The sequence below is a fragment of the Schistocerca piceifrons genome, unplaced genomic scaffold (assembly GCF_021461385.2).
Source record: "Schistocerca piceifrons isolate TAMUIC-IGC-003096 unplaced genomic scaffold, iqSchPice1.1 HiC_scaffold_573, whole genome shotgun sequence".
Taxonomy (NCBI): Eukaryota; Metazoa; Arthropoda; class Insecta; order Orthoptera; family Acrididae; genus Schistocerca; species Schistocerca piceifrons.
The window spans coordinates 21,706-38,971 of NW_025728814.1; the positions used below are offsets into that span (position 1 = coordinate 21,706).

A 17,266-nucleotide genomic window follows, 5' to 3' on the forward strand; every position below is an offset into this window, starting at 1 on the left:
CAGTGTTTGAAATCACGGTGCCCTCTTCATTTTTCACTCATGTTCCGCAGGCTGCAGGTGGCACTACCAGTTCATTATCAACACGCAATGCCGCCGCACCAGAGCGCGGGCAGCTGCCTGTGTAGTTAATCTCTATTCAAAAAGGGCAGTTGTTTGAGGTGCAATGGATGAGCAGCCAGTCGCAGCAGAACAGGAAGCTGTGTCGTGCACTGTTTCTACAAAAGCGAAGAACACTGACGCAGGTAGCGTGGCCGAGCGGTCTAAGGCGCTGGTTTAAGGCACCAGTCTCTTCGGAGGCGTGGGTTCGAATCCCACCGCTGCCAATTTTTACTTCTCGTTTTTGTTCCATTGCGGTGTGGTCTCGTGGGTAAGAAGGCAGCTCCTGTGACCGCCGTGGCGCGTAGGTAGCGTGGCCGAGCGGTCTAAGGCGCTGGTTTCAGGCACCAGTCTCTTCGGAGGCGTGGGTTCGAATCCCACCGCTGCCAGTGTTTTCTGTCTCGGAAGCCGTAGCACTGATTACCCGCGACGAAAACAGCACAGCAAGCCGTGAGCGTCTCTTTCTTAAATTGTCGTAGCAGCACAGTGCGTGGTGCAACGACAGGATTCACAAGCGCAGTTTGGTGTCACGATTGCTGGCGTCCGTCTCCACGAAATGTGTCCAGAGCACGACGTTCTATAAAGTGGAAACGCTAACTTTTGCCGTTGTCGTCAAGTAGATTGTGTATAGCCTGCTGTGTTCGCTGGAGGAGCCCTGGCGTCGTTATCCGGTGTGGTCTAGTGGCTAGGATACCTGGCTCTCACCCAGGAGGCCCGGGTTCGATTCCCGGTACCGGAAAAGCGCATTTTGTTGCTCCTCTTATGCGACTTGTCCCGACTTAGCTCGGCTGACGCTCCGCTGACGCTTGCAGAAAACTACGTTAAGTACGATTCGTGGTGACAAGTGACGGCGAGAGCGATGCGACATCTATCCACCTCTTATCGAGGCACCTACCTGTGGTCAACAGAGCTGGAGGACTGCAAGACATTGCCACGGGGGTTGAATGCAGCTAACCACACTGCTTAGTGTCCTAACAGCGCAGACACGTTCGTTTGCCAGTACACATGTAATGGAGACCGCGTCTGACACAGCTGTGGGGAGACACAGTGGTGTGTGGGCTGAGCTTTGCTGTGCATCGCCACTTGCAGTCGCGAGAACTGCTCTCGGCGGTGCTTCCGTGGCCGTGATCGTCTAGTGGTTAGGACATTGCGTTGTGGCCGCAATAACCCAGGTTCGAATCCTGGTCACGGCAAATTTTAAAGTTTTGCCTTGCTGTCGCTGCAGTGACGATTGTGACTCAGTGTTTGAAATCACGGTGCCCTCTTCATTTTTCACTCATGTTCCGCAGGCTGCAGGTGGCACTACCAGTTCATTATCAACACGCAATGCCGCCGCACCAGAGCGCGGGCAGCTGCCTGTGTAGTTAATCTCTATTCAAAAAGGGCAGTTGTTTGAGGTGCAATGGATGAGCAGCCAGTCGCAGCAGAACAGGAAGCTGTGTCGTGCACTGTTTCTACAAAAGCGAAGAACACTGACGCAGGTAGCGTGGCCGAGCGGTCTAAGGCGCTGGTTTAAGGCACCAGTCTCTTCGGAGGCGTGGGTTCGAATCCCACCGCTGCCAATTTTTACTTCTCGTTTTTGTTCCATTGCGGTGTGGTCTCGTGGGTAAGAAGGCAGCTCCTGTGACCGCCGTGGCGCGTAGGTAGCGTGGCCGAGCGGTCTAAGGCGCTGGTTTCAGGCACCAGTCTCTTCGGAGGCGTGGGTTCGAATCCCACCGCTGCCAGTGTTTTCTGTCTCGGAAGCCGTAGCACTGATTACCCGCGACGAAAACAGCACAGCAAGCCGTGAGCGTCTCTTTCTTAAATTGTCGTAGCAGCACAGTGCGTGGTGCAACGACAGGATTCACAAGCGCAGTTTGGTGTCACGATTGCTGGCGTCCGTCTCCACGAAATGTGTCCAGAGCACGACGTTCTATAAAGTGGAAACGCTAACTTTTGCCGTTGTCGTCAAGTAGATTGTGTATAGCCTGCTGTGTTCGCTGGAGGAGCCCTGGCGTCGTTATCCGGTGTGGTCTAGTGGCTAGGATACCTGGCTCTCACCCAGGAGGCCCGGGTTCGATTCCCGGTACCGGAAAAGCGCATTTTGTTGCTCCTCTTATGCGACTTGTCCCGACTTAGCTCGGCTGACGCTCCGCTGACGCTTGCAGAAAACTACGTTAAGTACGATTCGTGGTGACAAGTGACGGCGAGAGCGATGCGACATCTATCCACCTCTTATCGAGGCACCTACCTGTGGTCAACAGAGCTGGAGGACTGCAAGACATTGCCACGGGGGTTGAATGCAGCTAACCACACTGCTTAGTGTCCTAACAGCGCAGACACGTTCGTTTGCCAGTACACATGTAATGGAGACCGCGTCTGACACAGCTGTGGGGAGACACAGTGGTGTGTGGGCTGAGCTTTGCTGTGCATCGCCACTTGCAGTCGCGAGAACTGCTCTCGGCGGTGCTTCCGTGGCCGTGATCGTCTAGTGGTTAGGACATTGCGTTGTGGCCGCAATAACCCAGGTTCGAATCCTGGTCACGGCAAATTTTAAAGTTTTGCCTTGCTGTCGCTGCAGTGACGATTGTGACTCAGTGTTTGAAATCACGGTGCCCTCTTCATTTTTCACTCATGTTCCGCAGGCTGCAGGTGGCACTACCAGTTCATTATCAACACGCAATGCCGCCGCACCAGAGCGCGGGCAGCTGCCTGTGTAGTTAATCTCTATTCAAAAAGGGCAGTTGTTTGAGGTGCAATGGATGAGCAGCCAGTCGCAGCAGAACAGGAAGCTGTGTCGTGCACTGTTTCTACAAAAGCGAAGAACACTGACGCAGGTAGCGTGGCCGAGCGGTCTAAGGCGCTGGTTTAAGGCACCAGTCTCTTCGGAGGCGTGGGTTCGAATCCCACCGCTGCCAATTTTTACTTCTCGTTTTTGTTCCATTGCGGTGTGGTCTCGTGGGTAAGAAGGCAGCTCCTGTGACAGCCGTGGCGCGTAGGTAGCGTGGCCGAGCGGTCTAAGGCGCTGGTTTCAGGCACCAGTCTCTTCGGAGGCGTGGGTTCGAATCCCACCGCTGCCAGTGTTTTCTGTCTCGGAAGCCGTAGCACTGATTACCCGCGACGAAAACAGCACAGCAAGCCGTGAGCGTCTCTTTCTTAAATTGTCGTAGCAGCACAGTGCGTGGTGCAACGACAGGATTCACAAGCGCAGTTTGGTGTCACGATTGCTGGCGTCCGTCTCCACGAAATGTGTCCAGAGCACGACGTTCTATAAAGTGGAAACGCTAACTTTTGCCGTTGTCGTCAAGTAGATTGTGTATAGCCTGCTGTGTTCGCTGGAGGAGCCCTGGCGTCGTTATCCGGTGTGGTCTAGTGGCTAGGATACCTGGCTCTCACCCAGGAGGCCCGGGTTCGATTCCCGGTACCGGAAAAGCGCATTTTGTTGCTCCTCTTATGCGACTTGTCCCGACTTAGCTCGGCTGACGCTCCGCTGACGCTTGCAGAAAACTACGTTAAGTACGATTCGTGGTGATAAGTGACGGCGAGAGCGATGCGACATCTATCCACCTCTTATCGAGGCACCTACCTGTGGTCAACAGAGCTGGAGGACTGCAAGACATTGCCACGGGGGTTGAATGCAGCTAACCGCACTGCTTAGTGTCCTAACAGCGCAGACACGTTCGTTTGCCAGTACACATGTAATGGAGACCGCGTCTGACACAGCTGTGGGGAGACACAGTGGTGTGTGGGCTGAGCTTTGCTGTGCATCGCCACTTGCAGTCGCGAGAACTGCTCTCGGCGGTGCTTCCGTGGCCGTGATCGTCTAGTGGTTAGGACATTGCGTTGTGGCCGCAATAACCCAGGTTCGAATCCTGGTCACGGCAAATTTTAAAGTTTTGCCTTGCTGTCGCTGCAGTGACGATTGTGACTCAGTGTTTGAAATCACGGTGCCCTCTTCATTTTTCACTCATGTTCCGCAGGCTGCAGGTGGCACTACCAGTTCATTATCAACACGCAATGCCGCCGCACCAGAGCGCGGGCAGCTGCCTGTGTAGTTAATCTCTATTCAAAAAGGGCAGTTGTTTGAGGTGCAATGGATGAGCAGCCAGTCGCAGCAGAACAGGAAGCTGTGTCGTGCACTGTTTCTACAAAAGCGAAGAACACTGACGCAGGTAGCGTGGCCGAGCGGTCTAAGGCGCTGGTTTAAGGCACCAGTCTCTTCGGAGGCGTGGGTTCGAATCCCACCGCTGCCAATTTTTACTTCTCGTTTTTGTTCCATTGCGGTGTGGTCTCGTGGGTAAGAAGGCAGCTCCTGTGACCGCCGTGGCGCGTAGGTAGCGTGGCCGAGCGGTCTAAGGCGCTGGTTTCAGGCACCAGTCTCTTCGGAGGCGTGGGTTCGAATCCCACCGCTGCCAGTGTTTTCTGTCTCGGAAGCCGTAGCACTGATTACCCGCGACGAAAACAGCACAGCAAGCCGTGAGCGTCTCTTTCTTAAATTGTCGTAGCAGCACAGTGCGTGGTGCAACGACAGGATTCACAAGCGCAGTTTGGTGTCACGATTGCTGGCGTCCGTCTCCACGAAATGTGTCCAGAGCACGACGTTCTATAAAGTGGAAACGCTAACTTTTGCCGTTGTCGTCAAGTAGATTGTGTATAGCCTGCTGTGTTCGCTGGAGGAGCCCTGGCGTCGTTATCCGGTGTGGTCTAGTGGCTAGGATACCTGGCTCTCACCCAGGAGGCCCGGGTTCGATTCCCGGTACCGGAAAAGCGCATTTTGTTGCTCCTCTTATGCGACTTGTCCCGACTTAGCTCGGCTGACGCTCCGCTGACGCTTGCAGAAAACTACGTTAAGTACGATTCGTGGTGACAAGTGACGGCGAGAGCGATGCGACATCTATCCACCTCTTATCGAGGCACCTACCTGTGGTCAACAGAGCTGGAGGACTGCAAGACATTGCCACGGGGGTTGAATGCAGCTAACCACACTGCTTAGTGTCCTAACAGCGCAGACACGTTCGTTTGCCAGTACACATGTAATGGAGACCGCGTCTGACACAGCTGTGGGGAGACACAGTGGTGTGTGGGCTGAGCTTTGCTGTGCATCGCCACTTGCAGTCGCGAGAACTGCTCTCGGCGGTGCTTCCGTGGCCGTGATCGTCTAGTGGTTAGGACATTGCGTTGTGGCCGCAATAACCCAGGTTCGAATCCTGGTCACGGCAAATTTTAAAGTTTTGCCTTGCTGTCGCTGCAGTGACGATTGTGACTCAGTGTTTGAAATCACGGTGCCCTCTTCATTTTTCACTCATGTTCCGCAGGCTGCAGGTGGCACTACCAGTTCATTATCAACACGCAATGCCGCCGCACCAGAGCGCGGGCAGCTGCCTGTGTAGTTAATCTCTATTCAAAAAGGGCAGTTGTTTGAGGTGCAATGGATGAGCAGCCAGTCGCAGCAGAACAGGAAGCTGTGTCGTGCACTGTTTCTACAAAAGCGAAGAACACTGACGCAGGTAGCGTGGCCGAGCGGTCTAAGGCGCTGGTTTAAGGCACCAGTCTCTTCGGAGGCGTGGGTTCGAATCCCACCGCTGCCAATTTTTACTTCTCGTTTTTGTTCCATTGCGGTGTGGTCTCGTGGGTAAGAAGGCAGCTCCTGTGACCGCCGTGGCGCGTAGGTAGCGTGGCCGAGCGGTCTAAGGCGCTGGTTTCAGGCACCAGTCTCTTCGGAGGCGTGGGTTCGAATCCCACCGCTGCCAGTGTTTTCTGTCTCGGAAGCCGTAGCACTGATTACCCGCGACGAAAACAGCACAGCAAGCCGTGAGCGTCTCTTTCTTAAATTGTCGTAGCAGCACAGTGCGTGGTGCAACGACAGGATTCACAAGCGCAGTTTGGTGTCACGATTGCTGGCGTCCGTCTCCACGAAATGTGTCCAGAGCACGACGTTCTATAAAGTGGAAACGCTAACTTTTGCCGTTGTCGTCAAGTAGATTGTGTATAGCCTGCTGTGTTCGCTGGAGGAGCCCTGGCGTCGTTATCCGGTGTGGTCTAGTGGCTAGGATACCTGGCTCTCACCCAGGAGGCCCGGGTTCGATTCCCGGTACCGGAAAAGCGCATTTTGTTGCTCCTCTTATGCGACTTGTCCCGACTTAGCTCGGCTGACGCTTGCAGAAAACTACGTTAAGTACGATTCGTGGTGACAAGTGACGGCGAGAGCGATGCGACATCTATCCACCTCTTATCGAGGCACCTACCTGTGGTCAACAGAGCTGGAGGACTGCAAGACATTGCCACGGGGGTTGAATGCAGCTAACCACACTGCTTAGTGTCCTAACAGCGCAGACACGTTCGTTTGCCAGTACACATGTAATGGAGACCGCGTCTGACACAGCTGTGGGGAGACACAGTGGTGTGTGGGCTGAGCTTTGCTGTGCATCGCCACTTGCAGTCGCGAGAACTGCTCTCGGCGGTGCTTCCGTGGCCGTGATCGTCTAGTGGTTAGGACATTGCGTTGTGGCCGCAATAACCCAGGTTCGAATCCTGGTCACGGCAAATTTTAAAGTTTTGCCTTGCTGTCGCTGCAGTGACGATTGTGACTCAGTGTTTGAAATCACGGTGCCCTCTTCATTTTTCACTCATGTTCCGCAGGCTGCAGGTGGCACTACCAGTTCATTATCAACACGCAATGCCGCCGCACCAGAGCGCGGGCAGCTGCCTGTGTAGTTAATCTCTATTCAAAAAGGGCAGTTGTTTGAGGTGCAATGGATGAGCAGCCAGTCGCAGCAGAACAGGAAGCTGTGTCGTGCACTGTTTCTACAAAAGCGAAGAACACTGACGCAGGTAGCGTGGCCGAGCGGTCTAAGGCGCTGGTTTAAGGCACCAGTCTCTTCGGAGGCGTGGGTTCGAATCCCACCGCTGCCAATTTTTACTTCTCGTTTTTGTTCCATTGCGGTGTGGTCTCGTGGGTAAGAAGGCAGCTCCTGTGACCGCCGTGGCGCGTAGGTAGCGTGGCCGAGCGGTCTAAGGCGCTGGTTTCAGGCACCAGTCTCTTCGGAGGCGTGGGTTCGAATCCCACCGCTGCCAGTGTTTTCTGTCTCGGAAGCCGTAGCACTGATTACCCGCGACGAAAACAGCACAGCAAGCCGTGAGCGTCTCTTTCTTAAATTGTCGTAGCAGCACAGTGCGTGGTGCAACGACAGGATTCACAAGCGCAGTTTGGTGTCACGATTGCTGGCGTCCGTCTCCACGAAATGTGTCCAGAGCACGACGTTCTATAAAGTGGAAACGCTAACTTTTGCCGTTGTCGTCAAGTAGATTGTGTATAGCCTGCTGTGTTCGCTGGAGGAGCCCTGGCGTCGTTATCCGGTGTGGTCTAGTGGCTAGGATACCTGGCTCTCACCCAGGAGGCCCGGGTTCGATTCCCGGTACCGGAAAAGCGCATTTTGTTGCTCCTCTTATGCGACTTGTCCCGACTTAGCTCGGCTGACGCTTGCAGAAAACTACGTTAAGTACGATTCGTGGTGACAAGTGACGGCGAGAGCGATGCGACATCTATCCACCTCTTATCGAGGCACCTACCTGTGGTCAACAGAGCTGGAGGACTGCAAGACATTGCCACGGGGGTTGAATGCAGCTAACCACACTGCTTAGTGTCCTAACAGCGCAGACACGTTCGTTTGCCAGTACACATGTAATGGAGACCGCGTCTGACACAGCTGTGGGGAGACACAGTGGTGTGTGGGCTGAGCTTTGCTGTGCATCGCCACTTGCAGTCGCGAGAACTGCTCTCGGCGGTGCTTCCGTGGCCGTGATCGTCTAGTGGTTAGGACATTGCGTTGTGGCCGCAATAACCCAGGTTCGAATCCTGGTCACGGCAAATTTTAAAGTTTTGCCTTGCTGTCGCTGCAGTGACGATTGTGACTCAGTGTTTGAAATCACGGTGCCCTCTTCATTTTTCACTCATGTTCCGCAGGCTGCAGGTGGCACTACCAGTTCATTATCAACACGCAATGCCGCCGCACCAGAGCGCGGGCAGCTGCCTGTGTAGTTAATCTCTATTCAAAAAGGGCAGTTGTTTGAGGTGCAATGGATGAGCAGCCAGTCGCAGCAGAACAGGAAGCTGTGTCGTGCACTGTTTCTACAAAAGCGAAGAACACTGACGCAGGTAGCGTGGCCGAGCGGTCTAAGGCGCTGGTTTAAGGCACCAGTCTCTTCGGAGGCGTGGGTTCGAATCCCACCGCTGCCAATTTTTACTTCTCGTTTTTGTTCCATTGCGGTGTGGTCTCGTGGGTAAGAAGGCAGCTCCTGTGACCGCCGTGGCGCGTAGGTAGCGTGGCCGAGCGGTCTAAGGCGCTGGTTTCAGGCACCAGTCTCTTCGGAGGCGTGGGTTCGAATCCCACCGCTGCCAGTGTTTTCTGTCTCGGAAGCCGTAGCACTGATTACCCGCGACGAAAACAGCACAGCAAGCCGTGAGCGTCTCTTTCTTAAATTGTCGTAGCAGCACAGTGCGTGGTGCAACGACAGGATTCACAAGCGCAGTTTGGTGTCACGATTGCTGGCGTCCGTCTCCACGAAATGTGTCCAGAGCACGACGTTCTATAAAGTGGAAACGCTAACTTTTGCCGTTGTCGTCAAGTAGATTGTGTATAGCCTGCTGTGTTCGCTGGAGGAGCCCTGGCGTCGTTATCCGGTGTGGTCTAGTGGCTAGGATACCTGGCTCTCACCCAGGAGGCCCGGGTTCGATTCCCGGTACCGGAAAAGCGCATTTTGTTGCTCCTCTTATGCGACTTGTCCCGACTTAGCTCGGCTGACGCTCCGCTGACGCTTGCAGAAAACTACGTTAAGTACGATTCGTGGTGACAAGTGACGGCGAGAGCGATGCGACATCTATCCACCTCTTATCGAGGCACCTACCTGTGGTCAACAGAGCTGGAGGACTGCAAGACATTGCCACGGGGGTTGAATGCAGCTAACCACACTGCTTAGTGTCCTAACAGCGCAGACACGTTCGTTTGCCAGTACACATGTAATGGAGACCGCGTCTGACACAGCTGTGGGGAGACACAGTGGTGTGTGGGCTGAGCTTTGCTGTGCATCGCCACTTGCAGTCGCGAGAACTGCTCTCGGCGGTGCTTCCGTGGCCGTGATCGTCTAGTGGTTAGGACATTGCGTTGTGGCCGCAATAACCCAGGTTCGAATCCTGGTCACGGCAAATTTTAAAGTTTTGCCTTGCTGTCGCTGCAGTGACGATTGTGACTCAGTGTTTGAAATCACGGTGCCCTCTTCATTTTTCACTCATGTTCCGCAGGCTGCAGGTGGCACTACCAGTTCATTATCAACACGCAATGCCGCCGCACCAGAGCGCGGGCAGCTGCCTGTGTAGTTAATCTCTATTCAAAAAGGGCAGTTGTTTGAGGTGCAATGGATGAGCAGCCAGTCGCAGCAGAACAGGAAGCTGTGTCGTGCACTGTTTCTACAAAAGCGAAGAACACTGACGCAGGTAGCGTGGCCGAGCGGTCTAAGGCGCTGGTTTAAGGCACCAGTCTCTTCGGAGGCGTGGGTTCGAATCCCACCGCTGCCAATTTTTACTTCTCGTTTTTGTTCCATTGCGGTGTGGTCTCGTGGGTAAGAAGGCAGCTCCTGTGACCGCCGTGGCGCGTAGGTAGCGTGGCCGAGCGGTCTAAGGCGCTGGTTTCAGGCACCAGTCTCTTCGGAGGCGTGGGTTCGAATCCCACCGCTGCCAGTGTTTTCTGTCTCGGAAGCCGTAGCACTGATTACCCGCGACGAAAACAGCACAGCAAGCCGTGAGCGTCTCTTTCTTAAATTGTCGTAGCAGCACAGTGCGTGGTGCAACGACAGGATTCACAAGCGCAGTTTGGTGTCACGATTGCTGGCGTCCGTCTCCACGAAATGTGTCCAGAGCACGACGTTCTATAAAGTGGAAACGCTAACTTTTGCCGTTGTCGTCAAGTAGATTGTGTATAGCCTGCTGTGTTCGCTGGAGGAGCCCTGGCGTCGTTATCCGGTGTGGTCTAGTGGCTAGGATACCTGGCTCTCACCCAGGAGGCCCGGGTTCGATTCCCGGTACCGGAAAAGCGCATTTTGTTGCTCCTCTTATGCGACTTGTCCCGACTTAGCTCGGCTGACGCTTGCAGAAAACTACGTTAAGTACGATTCGTGGTGACAAGTGACGGCGAGAGCGATGCGACATCTATCCACCTCTTATCGAGGCACCTACCTGTGGTCAACAGAGCTGGAGGACTGCAAGACATTGCCACGGGGGTTGAATGCAGCTAACCACACTGCTTAGTGTCCTAACAGCGCAGACACGTTCGTTTGCCAGTACACATGTAATGGAGACCGCGTCTGACACAGCTGTGGGGAGACACAGTGGTGTGTGGGCTGAGCTTTGCTGTGCATCGCCACTTGCAGTCGCGAGAACTGCTCTCGGCGGTGCTTCCGTGGCCGTGATCGTCTAGTGGTTAGGACATTGCGTTGTGGCCGCAATAACCCAGGTTCGAATCCTGGTCACGGCAAATTTTAAAGTTTTGCCTTGCTGTCGCTGCAGTGACGATTGTGACTCAGTGTTTGAAATCACGGTGCCCTCTTCATTTTTCACTCATGTTCCGCAGGCTGCAGGTGGCACTACCAGTTCATTATCAACACGCAATGCCGCCGCACCAGAGCGCGGGCAGCTGCCTGTGTAGTTAATCTCTATTCAAAAAGGGCAGTTGTTTGAGGTGCAATGGATGAGCAGCCAGTCGCAGCAGAACAGGAAGCTGTGTCGTGCACTGTTTCTACAAAAGCGAAGAACACTGACGCAGGTAGCGTGGCCGAGCGGTCTAAGGCGCTGGTTTAAGGCACCAGTCTCTTCGGAGGCGTGGGTTCGAATCCCACCGCTGCCAATTTTTACTTCTCGTTTTTGTTCCATTGCGGTGTGGTCTCGTGGGTAAGAAGGCAGCTCCTGTGACCGCCGTGGCGCGTAGGTAGCGTGGCCGAGCGGTCTAAGGCGCTGGTTTCAGGCACCAGTCTCTTCGGAGGCGTGGGTTCGAATCCCACCGCTGCCAGTGTTTTCTGTCTCGGAAGCCGTAGCACTGATTACCCGCGACGAAAACAGCACAGCAAGCCGTGAGCGTCTCTTTCTTAAATTGTCGTAGCAGCACAGTGCGTGGTGCAACGACAGGATTCACAAGCGCAGTTTGGTGTCACGATTGCTGGCGTCCGTCTCCACGAAATGTGTCCAGAGCACGACGTTCTATAAAGTGGAAACGCTAACTTTTGCCGTTGTCGTCAAGTAGATTGTGTATAGCCTGCTGTGTTCGCTGGAGGAGCCCTGGCGTCGTTATCCGGTGTGGTCTAGTGGCTAGGATACCTGGCTCTCACCCAGGAGGCCCGGGTTCGATTCCCGGTACCGGAAAAGCGCATTTTGTTGCTCCTCTTATGCGACTTGTCCCGACTTAGCTCGGCTGACGCTTGCAGAAAACTACGTTAAGTACGATTCGTGGTGACAAGTGACGGCGAGAGCGATGCGACATCTATCCACCTCTTATCGAGGCACCTACCTGTGGTCAACAGAGCTGGAGGACTGCAAGACATTGCCACGGGGGTTGAATGCAGCTAACCGCACTGCTTAGTGTCCTAACAGCGCAGACACGTTCGTTTGCCAGTACACATGTAATGGAGACCGCGTCTGACACAGCTGTGGGGAGACACAGTGGTGTGTGGGCTGAGCTTTGCTGTGCATCGCCACTTGCAGTCGCGAGAACTGCTCTCGGCGGTGCTTCCGTGGCCGTGATCGTCTAGTGGTTAGGACATTGCGTTGTGGCCGCAATAACCCAGGTTCGAATCCTGGTCACGGCAAATTTTAAAGTTTTGCCTTGCTGTCGCTGCAGTGACGATTGTGACTCAGTGTTTGAAATCACGGTGCCCTCTTCATTTTTCACTCATGTTCCGCAGGCTGCAGGTGGCACTACCAGTTCATTATCAACACGCAATGCCGCCGCACCAGAGCGCGGGCAGCTGCCTGTGTAGTTAATCTCTATTCAAAAAGGGCAGTTGTTTGAGGTGCAATGGATGAGCAGCCAGTCGCAGCAGAACAGGAAGCTGTGTCGTGCACTGTTTCTACAAAAGCGAAGAACACTGACGCAGGTAGCGTGGCCGAGCGGTCTAAGGCGCTGGTTTAAGGCACCAGTCTCTTCGGAGGCGTGGGTTCGAATCCCACCGCTGCCAATTTTTACTTCTCGTTTTTGTTCCATTGCGGTGTGGTCTCGTGGGTAAGAAGGCAGCTCCTGTGACCGCCGTGGCGCGTAGGTAGCGTGGCCGAGCGGTCTAAGGCGCTGGTTTCAGGCACCAGTCTCTTCGGAGGCGTGGGTTCGAATCCCACCGCTGCCAGTGTTTTCTGTCTCGGAAGCCGTAGCACTGATTACCCGCGACGAAAACAGCACAGCAAGCCGTGAGCGTCTCTTTCTTAAATTGTCGTAGCAGCACAGTGCGTGGTGCAACGACAGGATTCACAAGCGCAGTTTGGTGTCACGATTGCTGGCGTCCGTCTCCACGAAATGTGTCCAGAGCACGACGTTCTATAAAGTGGAAACGCTAACTTTTGCCGTTGTCGTCAAGTAGATTGTGTATAGCCTGCTGTGTTCGCTGGAGGAGCCCTGGCGTCGTTATCCGGTGTGGTCTAGTGGCTAGGATACCTGGCTCTCACCCAGGAGGCCCGGGTTCGATTCCCGGTACCGGAAAAGCGCATTTTGTTGCTCCTCTTATGCGACTTGTCCCGACTTAGCTCGGCTGACGCTCCGCTGACGCTTGCAGAAAACTACGTTAAGTACGATTCGTGGTGACAAGTGACGGCGAGAGCGATGCGACATCTATCCACCTCTTATCGAGGCACCTACCTGTGGTCAACAGAGCTGGAGGACTGCAAGACATTGCCACGGGGGTTGAATGCAGCTAACCACACTGCTTAGTGTCCTAACAGCGCAGACACGTTCGTTTGCCAGTACACATGTAATGGAGACCGCGTCTGACACAGCTGTGGGGAGACACAGTGGTGTGTGGGCTGAGCTTTGCTGTGCATCGCCACTTGCAGTCGCGAGAACTGCTCTCGGCGGTGCTTCCGTGGCCGTGATCGTCTAGTGGTTAGGACATTGCGTTGTGGCCGCAATAACCCAGGTTCGAATCCTGGTCACGGCAAATTTTAAAGTTTTGCCTTGCTGTCGCTGCAGTGACGATTGTGACTCAGTGTTTGAAATCACGGTGCCCTCTTCATTTTTCACTCATGTTCCGCAGGCTGCAGGTGGCACTACCAGTTCATTATCAACACGCAATGCCGCCGCACCAGAGCGCGGGCAGCTGCCTGTGTAGTTAATCTCTATTCAAAAAGGGCAGTTGTTTGAGGTGCAATGGATGAGCAGCCAGTCGCAGCAGAACAGGAAGCTGTGTCGTGCACTGTTTCTACAAAAGCGAAGAACACTGACGCAGGTAGCGTGGCCGAGCGGTCTAAGGCGCTGGTTTAAGGCACCAGTCTCTTCGGAGGCGTGGGTTCGAATCCCACCGCTGCCAATTTTTACTTCTCGTTTTTGTTCCATTGCGGTGTGGTCTCGTGGGTAAGAAGGCAGCTCCTGTGACCGCCGTGGCGCGTAGGTAGCGTGGCCGAGCGGTCTAAGGCGCTGGTTTCAGGCACCAGTCTCTTCGGAGGCGTGGGTTCGAATCCCACCGCTGCCAGTGTTTTCTGTCTCGGAAGCCGTAGCACTGATTACCCGCGACGAAAACAGCACAGCAAGCCGTGAGCGTCTCTTTCTTAAATTGTCGTAGCAGCACAGTGCGTGGTGCAACGACAGGATTCACAAGCGCAGTTTGGTGTCACGATTGCTGGCGTCCGTCTCCACGAAATGTGTCCAGAGCACGACGTTCTATAAAGTGGAAACGCTAACTTTTGCCGTTGTCGTCAAGTAGATTGTGTATAGCCTGCTGTGTTCGCTGGAGGAGCCCTGGCGTCGTTATCCGGTGTGGTCTAGTGGCTAGGATACCTGGCTCTCACCCAGGAGGCCCGGGTTCGATTCCCGGTACCGGAAAAGCGCATTTTGTTGCTCCTCTTATGCGACTTGTCCCGACTTAGCTCGGCTGACGCTTGCAGAAAACTACGTTAAGTACGATTCGTGGTGACAAGTGACGGCGAGAGCGATGCGACATCTATCCACCTCTTATCGAGGCACCTACCTGTGGTCAACAGAGCTGGAGGACTGCAAGACATTGCCACGGGGGTTGAATGCAGCTAACCACACTGCTTAGTGTCCTAACAGCGCAGACACGTTCGTTTGCCAGTACACATGTAATGGAGACCGCGTCTGACACAGCTGTGGGGAGACACAGTGGTGTGTGGGCTGAGCTTTGCTGTGCATCGCCACTTGCAGTCGCGAGAACTGCTCTCGGCGGTGCTTCCGTGGCCGTGATCGTCTAGTGGTTAGGACATTGCGTTGTGGCCGCAATAACCCAGGTTCGAATCCTGGTCACGGCAAATTTTAAAGTTTTGCCTTGCTGTCGCTGCAGTGACGATTGTGACTCAGTGTTTGAAATCACGGTGCCCTCTTCATTTTTCACTCATGTTCCGCAGGCTGCAGGTGGCACTACCAGTTCATTATCAACACGCAATGCCGCCGCACCAGAGCGCGGGCAGCTGCCTGTGTAGTTAATCTCTATTCAAAAAGGGCAGTTGTTTGAGGTGCAATGGATGAGCAGCCAGTCGCAGCAGAACAGGAAGCTGTGTCGTGCACTGTTTCTACAAAAGCGAAGAACACTGACGCAGGTAGCGTGGCCGAGCGGTCTAAGGCGCTGGTTTAAGGCACCAGTCTCTTCGGAGGCGTGGGTTCGAATCCCACCGCTGCCAATTTTTACTTCTCGTTTTTGTTCCATTGCGGTGTGGTCTCGTGGGTAAGAAGGCAGCTCCTGTGACCGCCGTGGCGCGTAGGTAGCGTGGCCGAGCGGTCTAAGGCGCTGGTTTCAGGCACCAGTCTCTTCGGAGGCGTGGGTTCGAATCCCACCGCTGCCAGTGTTTTCTGTCTCGGAAGCCGTAGCACTGATTACCCGCGACGAAAACAGCACAGCAAGCCGTGAGCGTCTCTTTCTTAAATTGTCGTAGCAGCACAGTGCGTGGTGCAACGACAGGATTCACAAGCGCAGTTTGGTGTCACGATTGCTGGCGTCCGTCTCCACGAAATGTGTCCAGAGCACGACGTTCTATAAAGTGGAAACGCTAACTTTTGCCGTTGTCGTCAAGTAGATTGTGTATAGCCTGCTGTGTTCGCTGGAGGAGCCCTGGCGTCGTTATCCGGTGTGGTCTAGTGGCTAGGATACCTGGCTCTCACCCAGGAGGCCCGGGTTCGATTCCCGGTACCGGAAAAGCGCATTTTGTTGCTCCTCTTATGCGACTTGTCCCGACTTAGCTCGGCTGACGCTTGCAGAAAACTACGTTAAGTACGATTCGTGGTGACAAGTGACGGCGAGAGCGATGCGACATCTATCCACCTCTTATCGAGGCACCTACCTGTGGTCAACAGAGCTGGAGGACTGCAAGACATTGCCACGGGGGTTGAATGCAGCTAACCACACTGCTTAGTGTCCTAACAGCGCAGACACGTTCGTTTGCCAGTACACATGTAATGGAGACCGCGTCTGACACAGCTGTGGGGAGACACAGTGGTGTGTGGGCTGAGCTTTGCTGTGCATCGCCACTTGCAGTCGCGAGAACTGCTCTCGGCGGTGCTTCCGTGGCCGTGATCGTCTAGTGGTTAGGACATTGCGTTGTGGCCGCAATAACCCAGGTTCGAATCCTGGTCACGGCAAATTTTAAAGTTTTGCCTTGCTGTCGCTGCAGTGACGATTGTGACTCAGTGTTTGAAATCACGGTGCCCTCTTCATTTTTCACTCATGTTCCGCAGGCTGCAGGTGGCACTACCAGTTCATTATCAACACGCAATGCCGCCGCACCAGAGCGCGGGCAGCTGCCTGTGTAGTTAATCTCTATTCAAAAAGGGCAGTTGTTTGAGGTGCAATGGATGAGCAGCCAGTCGCAGCAGAACAGGAAGCTGTGTCGTGCACTGTTTCTACAAAAGCGAAGAACACTGACGCAGGTAGCGTGGCCGAGCGGTCTAAGGCGCTGGTTTAAGGCACCAGTCTCTTCGGAGGCGTGGGTTCGAATCCCACCGCTGCCAATTTTTACTTCTCGTTTTTGTTCCATTGCGGTGTGGTCTCGTGGGTAAGAAGGCAGCTCCTGTGACCGCCGTGGCGCGTAGGTAGCGTGGCCGAGCGGTCTAAGGCGCTGGTTTCAGGCACCAGTCTCTTCGGAGGCGTGGGTTCGAATCCCACCGCTGCCAGTGTTTTCTGTCTCGGAAGCCGTAGCACTGATTACCCGCGACGAAAACAGCACAGCAAGCCGTGAGCGTCTCTTTCTTAAATTGTCGTAGCAGCACAGTGCGTGGTGCAACGACAGGATTCACAAGCGCAGTTTGGTGTCACGATTGCTGGCGTCCGTCTCCACGAAATGTGTCCAGAGCACGACGTTCTATAAAGTGGAAACGCTAACTTTTGCCGTTGTCGTCAAGTAGATTGTGTATAGCCTGCTGTGTTCGCTGGAGGAGCCCTGGCGTCGTTATCCGGTGTGGTCTAGTGGCTAGGATACCTGGCTCTCACCCAGGAGGCCCGGGTTCGATTCCCGGTACCGGAAAAGCGCATTTTGTTGCTCCTCTTATGCGACTTGTCCCGACTTAGCTCGGCTGACGCTTGCAGAAAACTACGTTAAGTACGATTCGTGGTGACAAGTGACGGCGAGAGCGATGCGACATCTATCCACCTCTTATCGAGGCACCTACCTGTGGTCAACAGAGCTGGAGGACTGCAAGACATTGCCACGGGGGTTGAATGCAGCTAACCACACTGCTTAGTGTCCTAACAGCGCAGACACGTTCGTTTGCCAGTACACATGTAATGGAGACCGCGTCTGACACAGCTGTGGGGAGACACAGTGGTGTGTGGGCTGAGCTTTGCTGTGCATCGCCACTTGCAGTCGCGAGAACTGCTCTCGGCGGTGCTTCCGTGGCCGTGATCGTCTAGTGGTTAGGACATTGCGTTGTGGCCGCAATAACCCAGGTTCGAATCCTGGTCACGGCAAATTTTAAAGTTTTGCCTTGCTGTCGCTGCAGTG

The 17,266-nt window shown here is 54.5% G+C and overlaps 52 non-coding genes across 52 annotated transcripts; all 52 read left to right on the top strand.

The window, feature by feature from the left end:
* Window positions 1-241: 241 nt before the first annotated feature.
* Window positions 242-323, top strand: Trnal-aag. Its single transcript has one exon. It is a non-coding gene; the product is annotated as a tRNA-Leu (tRNA).
* Window positions 324-403: 80 nt separating this feature from the next.
* Window positions 404-485, top strand: Trnal-cag. The gene has a single exon. It is a non-coding gene; the product is annotated as a tRNA-Leu (tRNA).
* A 278-nt stretch (window positions 486-763) lies between these two features.
* Window positions 764-835, top strand: Trnae-cuc. Its single transcript has one exon. It is a non-coding gene; the product is annotated as a tRNA-Glu (tRNA).
* Window positions 836-1,217: 382 nt separating this feature from the next.
* Window positions 1,218-1,289, top strand: Trnah-gug. Its single transcript has one exon. It is a non-coding gene; the product is annotated as a tRNA-His (tRNA).
* Window positions 1,290-1,576: 287 nt separating this feature from the next.
* Trnal-aag lies at window positions 1,577-1,658 on the top strand. The gene has a single exon. It is a non-coding gene; the product is annotated as a tRNA-Leu (tRNA).
* An 80-nt stretch (window positions 1,659-1,738) lies between these two features.
* Trnal-cag lies at window positions 1,739-1,820 on the top strand. Its single transcript has one exon. It is a non-coding gene; the product is annotated as a tRNA-Leu (tRNA).
* A 278-nt stretch (window positions 1,821-2,098) lies between these two features.
* Window positions 2,099-2,170, top strand: Trnae-cuc. Its single transcript has one exon. It is a non-coding gene; the product is annotated as a tRNA-Glu (tRNA).
* A 382-nt stretch (window positions 2,171-2,552) lies between these two features.
* On the top strand, window positions 2,553-2,624 carry Trnah-gug. The gene has a single exon. It is a non-coding gene; the product is annotated as a tRNA-His (tRNA).
* Window positions 2,625-2,911: 287 nt separating this feature from the next.
* Window positions 2,912-2,993, top strand: Trnal-aag. Its single transcript has one exon. It is a non-coding gene; the product is annotated as a tRNA-Leu (tRNA).
* Window positions 2,994-3,073: 80 nt separating this feature from the next.
* On the top strand, window positions 3,074-3,155 carry Trnal-cag. The gene has a single exon. It is a non-coding gene; the product is annotated as a tRNA-Leu (tRNA).
* A 278-nt stretch (window positions 3,156-3,433) lies between these two features.
* Trnae-cuc lies at window positions 3,434-3,505 on the top strand. Its single transcript has one exon. It is a non-coding gene; the product is annotated as a tRNA-Glu (tRNA).
* Window positions 3,506-3,887: 382 nt separating this feature from the next.
* Window positions 3,888-3,959, top strand: Trnah-gug. The gene has a single exon. It is a non-coding gene; the product is annotated as a tRNA-His (tRNA).
* A 287-nt stretch (window positions 3,960-4,246) lies between these two features.
* On the top strand, window positions 4,247-4,328 carry Trnal-aag. Its single transcript has one exon. It is a non-coding gene; the product is annotated as a tRNA-Leu (tRNA).
* Window positions 4,329-4,408: 80 nt separating this feature from the next.
* Window positions 4,409-4,490, top strand: Trnal-cag. Its single transcript has one exon. It is a non-coding gene; the product is annotated as a tRNA-Leu (tRNA).
* Window positions 4,491-4,768: 278 nt separating this feature from the next.
* Trnae-cuc lies at window positions 4,769-4,840 on the top strand. The gene has a single exon. It is a non-coding gene; the product is annotated as a tRNA-Glu (tRNA).
* A 382-nt stretch (window positions 4,841-5,222) lies between these two features.
* Window positions 5,223-5,294, top strand: Trnah-gug. Its single transcript has one exon. It is a non-coding gene; the product is annotated as a tRNA-His (tRNA).
* Window positions 5,295-5,581: 287 nt separating this feature from the next.
* Trnal-aag lies at window positions 5,582-5,663 on the top strand. The gene has a single exon. It is a non-coding gene; the product is annotated as a tRNA-Leu (tRNA).
* An 80-nt stretch (window positions 5,664-5,743) lies between these two features.
* Window positions 5,744-5,825, top strand: Trnal-cag. The gene has a single exon. It is a non-coding gene; the product is annotated as a tRNA-Leu (tRNA).
* Window positions 5,826-6,103: 278 nt separating this feature from the next.
* Trnae-cuc lies at window positions 6,104-6,175 on the top strand. The gene has a single exon. It is a non-coding gene; the product is annotated as a tRNA-Glu (tRNA).
* Window positions 6,176-6,546: 371 nt separating this feature from the next.
* On the top strand, window positions 6,547-6,618 carry Trnah-gug. The gene has a single exon. It is a non-coding gene; the product is annotated as a tRNA-His (tRNA).
* Window positions 6,619-6,905: 287 nt separating this feature from the next.
* Window positions 6,906-6,987, top strand: Trnal-aag. Its single transcript has one exon. It is a non-coding gene; the product is annotated as a tRNA-Leu (tRNA).
* An 80-nt stretch (window positions 6,988-7,067) lies between these two features.
* Trnal-cag lies at window positions 7,068-7,149 on the top strand. Its single transcript has one exon. It is a non-coding gene; the product is annotated as a tRNA-Leu (tRNA).
* Window positions 7,150-7,427: 278 nt separating this feature from the next.
* Trnae-cuc lies at window positions 7,428-7,499 on the top strand. Its single transcript has one exon. It is a non-coding gene; the product is annotated as a tRNA-Glu (tRNA).
* Window positions 7,500-7,870: 371 nt separating this feature from the next.
* Trnah-gug lies at window positions 7,871-7,942 on the top strand. The gene has a single exon. It is a non-coding gene; the product is annotated as a tRNA-His (tRNA).
* A 287-nt stretch (window positions 7,943-8,229) lies between these two features.
* Window positions 8,230-8,311, top strand: Trnal-aag. The gene has a single exon. It is a non-coding gene; the product is annotated as a tRNA-Leu (tRNA).
* An 80-nt stretch (window positions 8,312-8,391) lies between these two features.
* Trnal-cag lies at window positions 8,392-8,473 on the top strand. The gene has a single exon. It is a non-coding gene; the product is annotated as a tRNA-Leu (tRNA).
* Window positions 8,474-8,751: 278 nt separating this feature from the next.
* Trnae-cuc lies at window positions 8,752-8,823 on the top strand. Its single transcript has one exon. It is a non-coding gene; the product is annotated as a tRNA-Glu (tRNA).
* Window positions 8,824-9,205: 382 nt separating this feature from the next.
* Window positions 9,206-9,277, top strand: Trnah-gug. Its single transcript has one exon. It is a non-coding gene; the product is annotated as a tRNA-His (tRNA).
* A 287-nt stretch (window positions 9,278-9,564) lies between these two features.
* Trnal-aag lies at window positions 9,565-9,646 on the top strand. The gene has a single exon. It is a non-coding gene; the product is annotated as a tRNA-Leu (tRNA).
* Window positions 9,647-9,726: 80 nt separating this feature from the next.
* Window positions 9,727-9,808, top strand: Trnal-cag. The gene has a single exon. It is a non-coding gene; the product is annotated as a tRNA-Leu (tRNA).
* Window positions 9,809-10,086: 278 nt separating this feature from the next.
* On the top strand, window positions 10,087-10,158 carry Trnae-cuc. The gene has a single exon. It is a non-coding gene; the product is annotated as a tRNA-Glu (tRNA).
* Window positions 10,159-10,529: 371 nt separating this feature from the next.
* On the top strand, window positions 10,530-10,601 carry Trnah-gug. Its single transcript has one exon. It is a non-coding gene; the product is annotated as a tRNA-His (tRNA).
* A 287-nt stretch (window positions 10,602-10,888) lies between these two features.
* On the top strand, window positions 10,889-10,970 carry Trnal-aag. The gene has a single exon. It is a non-coding gene; the product is annotated as a tRNA-Leu (tRNA).
* An 80-nt stretch (window positions 10,971-11,050) lies between these two features.
* On the top strand, window positions 11,051-11,132 carry Trnal-cag. Its single transcript has one exon. It is a non-coding gene; the product is annotated as a tRNA-Leu (tRNA).
* Window positions 11,133-11,410: 278 nt separating this feature from the next.
* Window positions 11,411-11,482, top strand: Trnae-cuc. The gene has a single exon. It is a non-coding gene; the product is annotated as a tRNA-Glu (tRNA).
* Window positions 11,483-11,853: 371 nt separating this feature from the next.
* Window positions 11,854-11,925, top strand: Trnah-gug. The gene has a single exon. It is a non-coding gene; the product is annotated as a tRNA-His (tRNA).
* A 287-nt stretch (window positions 11,926-12,212) lies between these two features.
* On the top strand, window positions 12,213-12,294 carry Trnal-aag. The gene has a single exon. It is a non-coding gene; the product is annotated as a tRNA-Leu (tRNA).
* An 80-nt stretch (window positions 12,295-12,374) lies between these two features.
* Trnal-cag lies at window positions 12,375-12,456 on the top strand. Its single transcript has one exon. It is a non-coding gene; the product is annotated as a tRNA-Leu (tRNA).
* Window positions 12,457-12,734: 278 nt separating this feature from the next.
* On the top strand, window positions 12,735-12,806 carry Trnae-cuc. The gene has a single exon. It is a non-coding gene; the product is annotated as a tRNA-Glu (tRNA).
* A 382-nt stretch (window positions 12,807-13,188) lies between these two features.
* Trnah-gug lies at window positions 13,189-13,260 on the top strand. The gene has a single exon. It is a non-coding gene; the product is annotated as a tRNA-His (tRNA).
* A 287-nt stretch (window positions 13,261-13,547) lies between these two features.
* Window positions 13,548-13,629, top strand: Trnal-aag. Its single transcript has one exon. It is a non-coding gene; the product is annotated as a tRNA-Leu (tRNA).
* Window positions 13,630-13,709: 80 nt separating this feature from the next.
* On the top strand, window positions 13,710-13,791 carry Trnal-cag. Its single transcript has one exon. It is a non-coding gene; the product is annotated as a tRNA-Leu (tRNA).
* A 278-nt stretch (window positions 13,792-14,069) lies between these two features.
* Trnae-cuc lies at window positions 14,070-14,141 on the top strand. The gene has a single exon. It is a non-coding gene; the product is annotated as a tRNA-Glu (tRNA).
* Window positions 14,142-14,512: 371 nt separating this feature from the next.
* On the top strand, window positions 14,513-14,584 carry Trnah-gug. The gene has a single exon. It is a non-coding gene; the product is annotated as a tRNA-His (tRNA).
* Window positions 14,585-14,871: 287 nt separating this feature from the next.
* Window positions 14,872-14,953, top strand: Trnal-aag. Its single transcript has one exon. It is a non-coding gene; the product is annotated as a tRNA-Leu (tRNA).
* Window positions 14,954-15,033: 80 nt separating this feature from the next.
* Window positions 15,034-15,115, top strand: Trnal-cag. The gene has a single exon. It is a non-coding gene; the product is annotated as a tRNA-Leu (tRNA).
* Window positions 15,116-15,393: 278 nt separating this feature from the next.
* On the top strand, window positions 15,394-15,465 carry Trnae-cuc. Its single transcript has one exon. It is a non-coding gene; the product is annotated as a tRNA-Glu (tRNA).
* Window positions 15,466-15,836: 371 nt separating this feature from the next.
* On the top strand, window positions 15,837-15,908 carry Trnah-gug. Its single transcript has one exon. It is a non-coding gene; the product is annotated as a tRNA-His (tRNA).
* Window positions 15,909-16,195: 287 nt separating this feature from the next.
* On the top strand, window positions 16,196-16,277 carry Trnal-aag. Its single transcript has one exon. It is a non-coding gene; the product is annotated as a tRNA-Leu (tRNA).
* Window positions 16,278-16,357: 80 nt separating this feature from the next.
* Window positions 16,358-16,439, top strand: Trnal-cag. The gene has a single exon. It is a non-coding gene; the product is annotated as a tRNA-Leu (tRNA).
* Window positions 16,440-16,717: 278 nt separating this feature from the next.
* On the top strand, window positions 16,718-16,789 carry Trnae-cuc. Its single transcript has one exon. It is a non-coding gene; the product is annotated as a tRNA-Glu (tRNA).
* Window positions 16,790-17,160: 371 nt separating this feature from the next.
* On the top strand, window positions 17,161-17,232 carry Trnah-gug. The gene has a single exon. It is a non-coding gene; the product is annotated as a tRNA-His (tRNA).
* Window positions 17,233-17,266: the final 34 nt, after the last annotated feature.